The sequence below is a fragment of the Hyla sarda genome, unplaced genomic scaffold (genome assembly GCF_029499605.1).
Source record: "Hyla sarda isolate aHylSar1 unplaced genomic scaffold, aHylSar1.hap1 scaffold_305, whole genome shotgun sequence".
In the NCBI taxonomy this organism is placed as follows: domain Eukaryota; kingdom Metazoa; phylum Chordata; class Amphibia; order Anura; family Hylidae; genus Hyla; species Hyla sarda.
In genome coordinates this window covers 247,666-261,256 of record NW_026609770.1, presented here as the reverse complement: position 1 = coordinate 261,256, position 13,591 = coordinate 247,666, and the positions used below count along the sequence as shown (strand labels likewise).

Sequence of the window (13,591 nt, the reverse complement as noted above, 5' to 3'; positions counted from 1 at the left end):
CACATATTTGGCCTGCAACTTTCTGTGCGACAAATTCAGACAGGAAAAATCTGTATAAATCCTTAGAAAATTATCCCCCAGTGTCTCCATCTGCTGGCGGTATTGAATAAGCATTGCTGCACTGATGGGGTATGCATTAGACGAAAAAAAAGAAGAAAAAGAAGAATGATACGCCCAGAAAAGAGGCGAAAAGGAGAAAAACGTAAAAAAACGTGAAAAAAAAGTAAGAGGAAGAGAAGGGAAAAAAAGGTGGAAATGGGTTTAAAAGTGATTTCGGCGGAGAAATATATATATATATATATATATATATATATATATATATATATATATATATATATATACGCGCACACACACACACATATATATAAACGTATTCTCCGTTGAGATATTGCAGCCGCTGCTGTGTCCAGGCCCAGGAGCCTTAGCACTGTGCTGTGATGTCACTCAATACCACTGACATCACTAGGTGTAAACAACATCTCTCCTTTGCTGTGTATGTGACTATGGAGCTGTTTGGTGATGTCGTCTATTATGGCCTTCATAGAAGCAACAGGAGATTGTTGCATCCATCTAGAACCCTCAGAACTACAGTGCTATGATGTCACTCACTTCCACAGGCCTTGCAGAGTGTAAACAACAACAACCCAGCTTTGTTGTGTATGTAACCATAGGGATTTGTGATGTCACCTAGAACCTTCACAGCAGCGACAGCTTTATGAGGAGCATCAGCACTGCTCTGCCTGAGCAGAACCATCACCGCCATAGGTTGTCAAATAACCCGGGTTTAACCCACACAGGTAAGTCCAATGGGGTGCAGGCATGTCCTCTATGCTTACAGCTTCCCGTGGGTGTTGGTTTGATACCGTTTGGGGACAGCCAAGGAGGCATCTGCAGGCAACAAAGGTAGGTGTGTGCTTGTGTGTGTGTTTCCTATGCAGATCCTAAGCCCAGTGTCACATGCAAGTAGGAGGAGTAAGAAGGGTTCCTGGCAAATCCGGGTTATGGATTGCATTTAAAAAGGCCCCGTGGGAGTGCAATGGGCCCCTGTCTTGCTGCTTAGCAATAATGGTATGGGTTTAGGTTCTGCTGTGTGTACTGGTGGTTGACTGCCCCCCAGCCCAGAGTGTGCATGGAAAATTGTCTGGCAGCCTCCCTGACAGCAAGCAGTGATAGTGCCCATGAAGGGCACCTTGTTGGGCCCGCCCCTTTCACGGTTATCGCTTCTCGGCCTTTTGGCTAAGATCAAGTGTAGTATCTGTTCTTATCAGTTTAATATCTGATACGTCCCCTATCTGGGGACCATATATTAAATGGATTTTTGAGAACGGGGGCCGATTTCGAAGCTTGCTTCCGTCGCCCTATGCATTGACCCGATATGGCAGTATCTTCGGGTACAGTGCACCACCCCCTTACAGGGTTAAAAAGAAATATTCCTACTTTCATTGCTACCTGCTTGCTGGCTAGCCAGCTAGCCAGCCCTGTGGGCCTTGCTGCTGCTGCAGCCAAAAAACAAAAGGTGGTGCTGCTGCTGCTGCTTCTGCTGCTTCTGCTTCTGCTTGTGTCTGGCCGCTGTTGGAGCGTCCAGGCACAGGACTTCTGCTGCTGCTGACTAAATGGCCTCCTTAATTGGATCATTTGAGTAGCCAGCACACCTGTGCAGGTAGGGCATGACATGATAGGCAGCTGCCTTGATAGCGGGTGGGTGCTGAATGTTCCTAATTGACAAAATAAGATTAATGCTTATGAAGAAATATAAAATCTCATCCCTTCCCCAATATCGCGCCACACCCCTACCCCTTAATTCCCTGGTTGAACTTGATGGACATATGTCTTTTTTCGACCGTACTAACTATGTAACTATGTAACATAACATGGGGGGGGGGGGGGGTCTCCTGGCTGTTCACACAGGTGTGTCATTGCTGTACATTGACCATGCATTGCTTCTGTGGTATTGCAAAGGCAAAGACAAATGCTTCCAGCCATCCATTGCACTAATGGATTGGTCATCAGCTGGCTGTCTATGTCCCGCATCAATATAGACCAAAGTACAGAGGGTTAGGCTATGCTATTGTGCACCTACCTGATGCATCAGAAGGTGCGAGGCCCTTGCTAAATTCTGTGCACAGACTTTGAGATCTATACTTTAGACTGTATCTAAACCTGCTCCAACATGGACTGACATTCTGGCCTACTTTCAGCCGATGCGACTTGTCTGTCGCTGAACAGTCGCTTTTTATGTATTCAGCACCTATGTATAATGTTGTAAAAATGCTCTAGAAGCTAAAGTCGCAGAAATGTCACACATATTTGGCCTGCAACTTTCTGTGCGACAAATTCAGACAGGAAAAATCAGTATAAATCCTTAGAAAATTATCCCCCAGTGTCTCCATCTGCTGGCGGTATTGAATAAGCATTGCTGCACTGATGGGGTATGCATTAGACGAAAAAAAAGAAGAAAAAGAAGAATAATACGCCCAGAAAAGAGGCGAAAAGGAGAAAAACGTAAAAAAACGTGAAAAAAAAGTAAGAGGAAGAGAAGGGAAAAAAAGGTGGAAATGGGTTTAAAAGTGATTTCGGCGGAGAAATATATATATATATATATATATATATATATATATATATATATACGCGCACACACACACATATATATAAACGTATTCTCCGTTGAGATATTGCAGCCGCTGCTGTGTCCAGGCCCAGGAGCCTTAGCACTGTGCTGTGATGTCACTCAATACCACTGACATCACTAGGTGTAAACAACATCTCTCCTTTGCTGTGTATGTGACTATGGAGCTGTTTGGTGATGTCGTCTATTATGGCCTTCATAGAAGCAACAGGAGATTGTTGCATCCATCTAGAACCCTCAGAACTACAGTGCTATGATGTCACTCACTTCCACAGGCCTTGCAGAGTGTAAACAACAACAACCCAGCTTTGTTGTGTATGTAACCATAGGGATTTGTGATGTCACCTAGAACCTTCACAGCAGCGACAGCTTTATGAGGAGCATCAGCACTGCTCTGCCTGAGCAGAACCATCACCGCCATAGGTTGTCAAATAACCCGGGTTTAACCCACACAGGTAAGTCCAATGGGGTGCAGGCATGTCCTCTATGCTTACAGCTTCCCGTGGGTGTTGGTTTGATACCATTTGGGGACAGCCAAGGAGGCATCTGCAGGCAACAAAGGTAGGTGTGTGCTTGTGTGTGTGTTTCCTATGCAGATCCTAAGCCCAGTGTCACATGCAAGTAGGAGGAGTAAGAAGGGTTCCTGGCAAATCCGGGTTATGGATTGCATTTAAAAAGGCCCCGTGGGAGTGCAATGGGCCCCTGTCTTGCTGCTTAGCAATAATGGTATGGGTTTAGGTTCTGCTGTGTGTACTGGTGGTTGACTGCCCCCCAGCCCAGAGTGTGCATGGAAAATTGTCTGGCAGCCTCCCTGACAGCAAGCAGTGATAGTGCCCATGAAGGGCACCTTGTTGGGCCCGCCCCTTTCACGGTTATCGCTTCTCGGCCTTTTGGCTAAGATCAAGTGTAGTATCTGTTCTTATCAGTTTTTCATGCTGGTGGGGATGGGTGGTGCATGGAGGATGCAGGTGTACCAGGGCTTTCCGGGGCTGGTTCTGAGGAATCAGCTCGACGGCTGCCCCGATGTGACCTGTTCCCTCCGGGTCTCGCCATGAGGCTGAGAGGGTCTAGAGCCGAGGTACTTTTGTGCCTCGGGGAGTGGTGACCCCGAGGTGCCGAAACTCACTGGGAGGATAGACTCACTGAGTTGAAGCACGGGCACCATAATCTCTTCACCTTGTGGCACTCACCTCTTGATTCCCGGCCTTCTGGCTAGGATCAGAGAAATTTTTATAGATCCGGCCGGATGTCCGGGCAGTATATCTGCACACATTCACTTATTTATTTCTTTTTTGTCTCACTGTGTCACTTTTTGCGTGTTGTGTGTTCACAGGATTGGTCAGGATGCGGTAGCCCTTCTGGGTGTCCCTCCTGGCGGTCTAGGGGAGGTGTGTGTGGCCATTAGGTTCCGCACCTCCCTGCAAACACCCCGGGTACTCCTGCTTTGGCAGGGTACCTACCGTAATCGGCTCTGCGGGCAGATACCTTGGCTAACGCCAAGGGGGATGCCGGGAGCATTTGTGGTCCCCTAGTAGCTTCGGCGAAAAGGGACATTGAACCTGGAACCTCGCAGGTACCTTTTGGTCCGGAGGCGAAGGGTAAGGTTTGTTGGGGGGCCTCTCTCCTATCGGAGAAGGGCTTGCGATAGACCGCATCCTTTGTGCACGTTTTTTTAGTGTAACACGTTTGCACTTTTTCTTGCACTTTGGGTGAATCGAAAGCACGTTCCTCGGCTTTAGATAAAAAAAATCTGTTCTTATCAGTTTAATATCTGATACGTCCCCTATCTGGGGACCATATATTAAATGGATTTTTGAGAACGGGGGCCGATTTCGAAGCTTGCTTCCGTCGCCCTATGCATTGACCCGATATGGCAGTATCTTCGGGTATAGTGCACCACCCCCTTACAGGGTTAAAAAGAAAGATTCCTACTTTCATTGCTACCTGCTTGCTGGCTAGCCAGCTAGCCAGCCCTGTGGGCCTTGCTGCTGCTGCAGCCAAAAAACAAAAGGTGGTGCTGCTGCTGCTTCTGCTGCTTCTGCTTCTGCTTGTGTCTGGCCGCTGTTGGAGCGTCCAGGCACAGGACTTCTGCTGCTGCTGACTAAATGGCCTCCTTAATTGGATCATTTGAGTAGCCAGCACACCTGTGCAGGTAGGGCATGACATGATAGGCAGCTGCCTTGATAGCGGGTGGGTGCTGAATGTTCCTAATTGACAAAATAAGATTAATGCTTATGAAGAAATATAAAATCTCATCCCTTCCCCAATATCGCGCCACACCCCTACCCCTTAATTCCCTGGTTGAACTTGATGGACATATGTCTTTTTTCGACCGTACTAACTATGTAACTATGTAACATAACATGGGGGGGGGGGGGGTCTCCTGGCTGTTCACACAGGTGTGTCATTGCTGTACATTGACCATGCATTGCTTCTGTGGTATTGCAAAGGCAAAGACAAATGCTTCCAGCCATCCATTGCACTAATGGATTGGTCATCAGCTGGCTGTCTATGTCCCGCATCAATATAGACCAAAGTACAGAGGGTTAGGCTATGCTATTGTGCACCTACCTGATGCATCAGAAGGTGCGAGGCCCTTGCTAAATTCTGTGCACAGACTTTGAGATCTATACTTTAGACTGTATCTAAACCTGCTCCAACATGGACTGACATTCTGGCCTACTTTCAGCCGATGCGACTTGTCTGTCGCTGAACAGTCGCTTTTTATGTATTCAGCACCTATGTATAATGTTGTAAAAATGCTCTAGAAGCTAAAGTCGCAGAAATGTCACACATATTTGGCCTGCAACTTTCTGTGCGACAAATTCAGACAGGAAAAATCAGTATAAATCCTTAGAAAATTATCCCCCAGTGTCTCCATCTGCTGGCGGTATTGATTAAGCATTGCTGCACTGATGGGGTATGCATTAGACGAAAAAAAAGAAGAAAAAGAAGAATAATACGCCCAGAAAAGAGGCGAAAAGGAGAAAAACGTAAAAAAACGTGAAAAAAAAGTAAGAGGAAGAGAATGGAAAAAAAGGTGGAAATGGGTTTAAAAGTGATTTCGGCGGAGAAATATATATATATATATATATATATATATATATATATATAAATATATATATATATATATACGCGCACACACACACATATATATAAACGTATTCTCCGTTGAGATATTGCAGCCGCTGCTGTGTCCAGGCCCAGGAGCCTTAGCACTGTGCTGTGATGTCACTCAATACCACTGACATCACTAGGTGTAAACAACATCTCTCCTTTGCTGTGTATGTGACTATGGAGCTGTTTGGTGATGTCGTCTATTATGGCCTTCATAGAAGCAACAGGAGATTGTTGCATCCATCTAGAACCCTCAGAACTACAGTGCTATGATGTCACTCACTTCCACAGGCCTTGCAGAGTGTAAACAACAACAACCCAGCTTTGTTGTGTATGTAACCATAGGGATTTGTGATGTCACCTAGAACCTTCACAGCAGCGACAGCTTTATGAGGAGCATCAGCACTGCTCTGCCTGAGCAGAACCATCACCGCCATAGGTTGTCAAATAACCCGGGTTTAACCCACACAGGTAAGTCCAATGGGGTGCAGGCATGTCCTCTATGCTTACAGCTTCCCGTGGGTGTTGGTTTGATACCGTTTGGGGACAGCCAAGGAGGCATCTGCAGGCAACAAAGGTAGGTGTGTGCTTGTGTGTGTGTTTCCTATGCAGATCCTAAGCCCAGTGTCACATGCAAGTAGGAGGAGTAAGAAGGGTTCCTGGCAAATCCGGGTTATGGATTGCATTTAAAAAGGCCCCGTGGGAGTGCAATGGGCCCCTGTCTTGCTGCTTAGCAATAATGGTATGGGTTTAGGTTCTGCTGTGTGTACTGGTGGTTGACTGCCCCCCAGCCCAGAATGTGCATGGAAAATTGTCTGGCAGCCTCCCTGACAGCAAGCAGTGATAGTGCCCATGAAGGGCACCTTGTTGGGCCCGCCCCTTTCACGGTTATCGCTTCTCGGCCTTTTGGCTAAGATCAAGTGTAGTATCTGTTCTTATCAGTTTAATATCTGATACGTCCCCTATCTGGGGACCATATATTAAATGGATTTTTGAGAACGGGGGCCGATTTCGAAGCTTGCTTCCGTCGCCCTATGCATTGACCCGATATGGCAGTATCTTCGGGTACAGTGCACCACCCCCTTACAGGGTTAAAAAGAAAGATTCCTACTTTCATTGCTACCTGCTTGCTGGCTAGCCAGCTAGCCAGCCCTGTGGGCCTTGCTGCTGCTGCAGCCAAAAAACAAAAGGTGGTGCTGCTGCTGCTTCTGCTGCTTCTGCTTCTGCTTGTGTCTGGCCGCTGTTGGAGCGTCCAGGCACAGGACTTCTGCTGCTGCTGACTAAATGGCCTCCTTAATTGGATCATTTGAGTAGCCAGCACACCTGTGCAGGTAGGGCATGACATGATAGGCAGCTGCCTTGATAGCGGGTGGGTGCTGAATGTTCCTAATTGACAAAATAAGATTAATGCTTATGAAGAAATATAAAATCTCATCCCTTCCCCAATATCGCGCCACACCCCTACCCCTTAATTCCCTGGTTGAACTTGATGGACATATGTCTTTTTTCGACCGTACTAACTATGTAACTATGTAACATAACATGGGGGGGGGGGTCTCCTGGCTGTTCACACAGGTGTGTCATTGCTGTACATTGACCATGCATTGCTTCTGTGGTATTGCAAAGGCAAAGACAAATGCTTCCAGCCATCCATTGCACTAATGGATTGGTCATCAGCTGGCTGTCTATGTCCCGCATCAATATAGACCAAAGTACAGAGGGTTAGGCTATGCTATTGTGCACCTACCTGATGCATCAGAAGGTGCGAGGCCCTTGCTAAATTCTGTGCACAGACTTTGAGATCTATACTTTAGACTGTATCTAAACCTGCTCCAACATGGACTGACATTCTGGCCTACTTTCAGCCGATGCGACTTGTCTGTCGCTGAACAGTCGCTTTTTATGTATTCAGCACCTATGTATAATGTTGTAAAAATGCTCTAGAAGCTAAAGTCGCAGAAATGTCACACATATTTGGCCTGCAACTTTCTGTGCGACAAATTCAGACAGGAAAAATCAGTATAAATCCTTAGAAAATTATCCCCCAGTGTCTCCATCTGCTGGCGGTATTGAATAAGCATTGCTGCACTGATGGGGTATGCATTAGACGAAAAAAAAGAAGAAAAAGAAGAATAATACGCCCAGAAAAGAGGCGAAAAGGAGAAAAACGTAAAAAAACGTGAAAAAAAAGTAAGAGGAAGAGAAGGGAAAAAAAGGTGGAAATGGGTTTAAAAGTGATTTCGGCGGAGAAATATATATATATATATATATATATATATATATATATATATATATATATATATATATACGCGCACACACACACATATATATAAACGTATTCTCCGTTGAGATATTGCAGCCGCTGCTGTGTCCAGGCCCAGGAGCCTTAGCACTGTGCTGTGATGTCACTCAATACCACTGACATCACTAGGTGTAAACAACATCTCTCCTTTGCTGTGTATGTGACTATGGAGCTGTTTGGTGATGTCGTCTATTATGGCCTTCATAGAAGCAACAGGAGATTGTTGCATCCATCTAGAACCCTCAGAACTACAGTGCTATGATGTCACTCACTTCCACAGGCCTTGCAGAGTGTAAACAACAACAACCCAGCTTTGTTGTGTATGTAACCATAGGGATTTGTGATGTCACCTAGAACCTTCACAGCAGCGACAGCTTTATGAGGAGCATCAGCACTGCTCTGCCTGAGCAGAACCATCACCGCCATAGGTTGTCAAATAACCCGGGTTTAACCCACACAGGTAAGTCCAATGGGGTGCAGGCATGTCCTCTATGCTTACAGCTTCCCGTGGGTGTTGGTTTGATACCGTTTGGGGACAGCCAAGGAGGCATCTGCAGGCAACAAAGGTAGGTGTGTGCTTGTGTGTGTGTTTCCTATGCAGATCCTAAGCCCACTGTCACATGCAAGTAGGAGGAGTAAGAAGGGTTCCTGGCAAATCCGGGTTATGGATTGCATTTAAAAAGGCCCCGTGGGAGTGCAATGGGCCCCTGTCTTGCTGCTTAGCAATAATGGTATGGGTTTAGGTTCTGCTGTGTGTACTGGTGGTTGACTGCCCCCCAGCCCAGAGTGTGCATGGAAAATTGTCTGGCAGCCTCCCTGACAGCAAGCAGTGATAGTGCCCATGAAGGGCACCTTGTTGGGCCCGCCCCTTTCACGGTTATCGCTTCTCGGCCTTTTGGCTAAGATCAAGTGTAGTATCTGTTCTTATCAGTTTAATATCTGATACGTCCCCTATCTGGGGACCATATATTAAATGGATTTTTGAGAACGGGGGCCGATTTCGAAGCTTGCTTCCGTCGCCCTATGCATTGACCCGATATGGCAGTATCTTCGGGTACAGTGCACCACCCCCTTACAGGGTTAAAAAGAAAGATTCCTACTTTCATTGCTACCTGCTTGCTGGCTAGCCAGCTAGCCAGCCCCGTGGGCCTTGCTGCTGCTGCAGCCAAAAAACAAAAGGTGGTGCTGCTGCTGCTTCTGCTGCTTCTGCTTCTGCTTGTGTCTGGCCGCTGTTGGAGCGTCCAGGCACAGGACTTCTGCTGCTGCTGACTAAATGGCCTCCTTAATTGGATCATTTGAGTAGCCAGCACACCTGTGCAGGTAGGGCATGACATGATAGGCAGCTGCCTTGATAGCGGGTGGGTGCTGAATGTTCCTAATTGACAAAATAAGATTAATGCTTATGAAGAAATATAAAATCTCATCCCTTCCCCAATATCGCGCCACACCCCTACCCCTTAATTCCCTGGTTGAACTTGATGGACATATGTCTTTTTTCGACCGTACTAACTATGTAACTATGTAACATAACATGGGGGGGGGGGGGGTCTCCTGGCTGTTCACACAGGTGTGTCATTGCTGTACATTGACCATGCATTGCTTCTGTGGTATTGCAAAGGCAAAGACAAATGCTTCCAGCCATCCATTGCACTAATGGATTGGTCATCAGCTGGTTGTCTATGTCCCGCATCAATATAGACCAAAGTACAGAGGGTTAGGCTATGCTATTGTGCACCTACCTGATGCATCAGAAGGTGCGAGGCCCTTGCTAAATTCTGTGCACAGACTTTGAGATCTATACTTTAGACTGTATCTAAACCTGCTCCAACATGGACTGACATTCTGGCCTACTTTCAGCCGATGCGACTTGTCTGTCGCTGAACAGTCGCTTTTTATGTATTCAGCACCTATGTATAATGTTGTAAAAATGCTCTAGAAGCTAAAGTCGCAGAAATGTCACACATATTTGGCCTGCAACTTTCTGTGCGACAAATTCAGACAGGAAAAATCAGTATAAATCCTTAGAAAATTATCCCCCAGTGTCTCCATCTGCTGGCGGTATTGAATAAGCATTGCTGCACTGATGGGGTATGCATTAGACGAAAAAAAAGAAGAAAAAGAAGAATAATACGCCCAGAAAAGAGGCGAAAAGGAGAAAAACGTAAAAAAACGTGAAAAAAAGTAAGAGGAAGAGAAGGGAAAAAAAGGTGGAAATGGGTTTAAAAGTGATTTCGGCGGAGAAATATATATATATATATATATATATATATATACGCGCACACACACACATATATATAAACGTATTCTCCGTTGAGATATTGCAGCCGCTGCTGTGTCCAGGCCCAGGAGCCTTAGCACTGTGCTGTGATGTCACTCAATACCACTGACATCACTAGGTGTAAACAACATCTCTCCTTTGCTGTGTATGTGACTATGGAGCTGTTTGGTGATGTCGTCTATTATGGCCTTCATAGAAGCAACAGGAGATTGTTGCATCCATTTAGAACCCTCAGAACTACAGTGCTATGATGTCACTCACTTCCACAGGCCTTGCAGAGTGTAAACAACAACAACCCAGCTTTGTTGTGTATGTAACCATAGGGATTTGTGATGTCACCTAGAACCTTCACAGCAGCGACAGCTTTATGAGGAGCATCAGCACTGCTCTGCCTGAGCAGAACCATCACCGCCATAGGTTGTCAAATAACCCGGGTTTAACCCACACAGGTAAGTCCAATGGGGTGCAGGCATGTCCTCTATGCTTACAGCTTCCCGTGGGTGTTGGTTTGATACCGTTTGGGGACAGCCAAGGAGGCATCTGCAGGCAACAAAGGTAGGTGTGTGCTTGTGTGTGTGTTTCCTATGCAGATCCTAAGCCCAGTGTCACATGCAAGTAGGAGGAGTAAGAAGGGTTCCTGGCAAATCCGGGTTATGGATTGCATTTAAAAAGGCCCCGTGGGAGTGCAATGGGCCCCTGTCTTGCTGCTTAGCAATAATGGTATGGGTTTAGGTTCTGCTGTGTGTACTGGTGGTTGACTGCCCCCCAGCCCAGAGTGTGCATGGAAAATTGTCTGGCAGCCTCCCTGACAGCAAGCAGTGATAGTGCCCATGAAGGGCACCTTGTTGGGCCCGCCCCTTTCACGGTTATCGCTTCTCGGCCTTTTGGCTAAGATCAAGTGTAGTATCTGTTCTTATCAGTTTTCATGCTGGTGGGGATGGGTGCTGCATGGAGGATGCAGGTGTACCAGGGCTTTCCGGGGCTGGTTCTGAGGAATCAGCTCGACGGCTGCCCCGATGTGACCTGTTCCCTCCGGGTCTCGCCATGAGGCTGAGAGGGTCTAGAGCCGAGGTACTTTTGTGCCTCGGGGAGTGGTGACCCCGAGGTGCCGAAACTCACTGGGAGAATAGGCTCACTGAGTTGAAGCACGGGCACCATAATCTCTTCACCTTGTGGCACTCACCTCTTGATTCCCGGCCTTCTGGCTAGGATCAGAGAAATTTTTATAGATCCGGCCGGATGTCCGGGCAGTATATCTGCACACATTCACTTATTTATTTCTTTTTTGTCTCACTGTGTCACTTTTTGCGTGTTGTGTGTTCACAGGATTTGTCAGGATGCGGTAGCCCTTCTGGGTGTCCCTCCTGGCGGTCTAGGGGAGGTGTGTGTGGCCATTAGGTTCCGCACCTCCCTGCAAACACCCCGGGTACTCCTGCTTTGGCAGGGTACCTACCGTAATCGGCTCTGCGGGCAGATACCTTGGCCAACGCCAAGGGGGATGCCGGGAGCATTTGTGGTCCCCTAGTAGCTTCGGCGAAAAGGGACATCGAACCTGGAACCTCGCAGGTACCTTTTGGTCCGGAGGTGAAGGGTAAGGTTTGTTGGGGGGCCTCTCTCCTATTGGAGAAGGGCTTGCGATAGACCGCATCCTTTGTGCACGTTTTTTTTAGTGTAACACGTTTGCACTTTTTCTTGCACTTTGGGTGAATCGAAAGCACGTTCCTCGGCTTTAGATAAAAAAAAAAAAAAAAAAAAAATCTGTTCTTATCAGTTTAATATCTGATACGTCCCCTATCTGGGGACCATATATTAAATGGATTTTTGAGAACGGGGGCCGATTTCGAAGCTTGCTTCCGTCGCCCTATGCATTGACCCGATATGGCAGTATCTTCGGGTACAGTGCACCACCCCCTTACAGGGTTAAAAAGAAAGATTCCTACTTTCATTGCTACCTGCTTGCTGGCTAGCCAGCTAGCCAGCCCTGTGGGCCTTGCTGCTGCTGCAGCCAAAAAACAAAAGGTGGTGCTGCTGCTGCTGCTTCTGCTGCTTCTGCTTCTGCTTGTGTCTGGCCGCTGTTGGAGCGTCCAGGCACAGGACTTCTGCTGCTGCTGACTAAATGGCCTCCTTAATTGGATCATTTGAGTAGCCAGCACACCTGTGCAGGTAGGGCATGACATGATAGGCAGCTGCCTTGATAGCGGGTGGGTGCTGAATGTTCCTAATTGACAAAATAAGATTAATGCTTATGAAGAAATATAAAATCTCATCCCTTCCCCAATATCGCGCCACACCCCTACCCCTTAATTCCCTGGTTGAACTTGATGGACATATGTCTTTTTTCGACCGTACTAACTATGTAACTATGTAACATAACATGGGGGGGGGGGGGGTCTCCTGGCTGTTCACACAGGTGTGTCATTGCTGTACATTGACCATGCATTGCTTCTGTGGTATTGCAAAGGCAAAGACAAATGCTTCCAGCCATCCATTGCACTAATGGATTGGTCATCAGCTGGCTGTCTATGTCCCGCATCAATATAGACCAAAGTACAGAGGGTTAGGCTATGCTATTGTGCACCTACCTGATGCATCAGAAGGTGCGAGGCCCTTGCTAAATTCTGTGCACAGACTTTGAGATCTATACTTTAGACTGTATCTAAACCTGCTCCAACATGGACTGACATTCTGGCCTACTTTCAGCCGATGCGACTTGTCTGTCGCTGAACAGTCGCTTTTTATGTATTCAGCACCTATGTATAATGTTGTAAAAATGCTCTAGAAGCTAAAGTCGCAGAAATGTCACACATATTTGGCCTGCAACTTTCTGTGCGACAAATTCAGACAGGAAAAATCAGTATAAATCCTTAGAAAATTATCCCCCAGTGTCTCCATCTGCTGGCGGTATTGAATAAGCATTGCTGCACTGATGGGGTATGCATTAGACGAAAAAAAAGAAGAAAAAGAAGAATAATACGCCCAGAAAAGAGGCGAAAAGGAGAAAACCGTAAAAAAATGTGAAAAAAAAGTAAGAGGAAGAGAAGGGAAAAAAAGGTGGAAATGGGTTTAAAAGTGATTTCGGCGGAGAAATATATATATATATATATATATATATATATATATATATATATATATATACGCGCACACACACACATATATATAAACGTATTCTCCGTTGAGATATTGCAGCCGCTGCTGTGTCCAGGCCCAGGAGCCTTAGCACTGTGCTGTGATGTCACTCAATACCACTGACATCACTAGGTGTAAACAA

The 13,591-nt window shown here is 46.5% G+C and overlaps 4 non-coding genes and 3 pseudogenes across 4 annotated transcripts; all 7 read left to right on the top strand.

Annotated features, from left to right (window-relative positions):
* Positions 1–1,216: 1,216 nt before the first annotated feature.
* On the top strand, positions 1,217–1,407 carry LOC130328173 (U2 spliceosomal RNA). Its single transcript, XR_008872235.1, has one exon. It is a non-coding gene; the product is annotated as a U2 spliceosomal RNA (small nuclear RNA).
* A 2,093-nt stretch (positions 1,408–3,500) lies between these two features.
* On the top strand, positions 3,501–3,661 carry LOC130328247 (U2 spliceosomal RNA; annotated as a pseudogene).
* A 686-nt stretch (positions 3,662–4,347) lies between these two features.
* Positions 4,348–4,528, top strand: LOC130328227 (U2 spliceosomal RNA; annotated as a pseudogene).
* A 2,105-nt stretch (positions 4,529–6,633) lies between these two features.
* LOC130328172 (U2 spliceosomal RNA) lies at positions 6,634–6,824 on the top strand. Its single transcript, XR_008872234.1, has one exon. It is a non-coding gene; the product is annotated as a U2 spliceosomal RNA (small nuclear RNA).
* A 2,100-nt stretch (positions 6,825–8,924) lies between these two features.
* On the top strand, positions 8,925–9,115 carry LOC130328171 (U2 spliceosomal RNA). The gene has a single exon (XR_008872233.1). It is a non-coding gene; the product is annotated as a U2 spliceosomal RNA (small nuclear RNA).
* A 2,076-nt stretch (positions 9,116–11,191) lies between these two features.
* Positions 11,192–11,351, top strand: LOC130328245 (U2 spliceosomal RNA; annotated as a pseudogene).
* Positions 11,352–12,045: 694 nt separating this feature from the next.
* Positions 12,046–12,233, top strand: LOC130328235 (U2 spliceosomal RNA). The gene has a single exon (XR_008872285.1). It is a non-coding gene; the product is annotated as a U2 spliceosomal RNA (small nuclear RNA).
* The last annotated feature ends 1,358 nt before the right edge of the window (positions 12,234–13,591 follow it).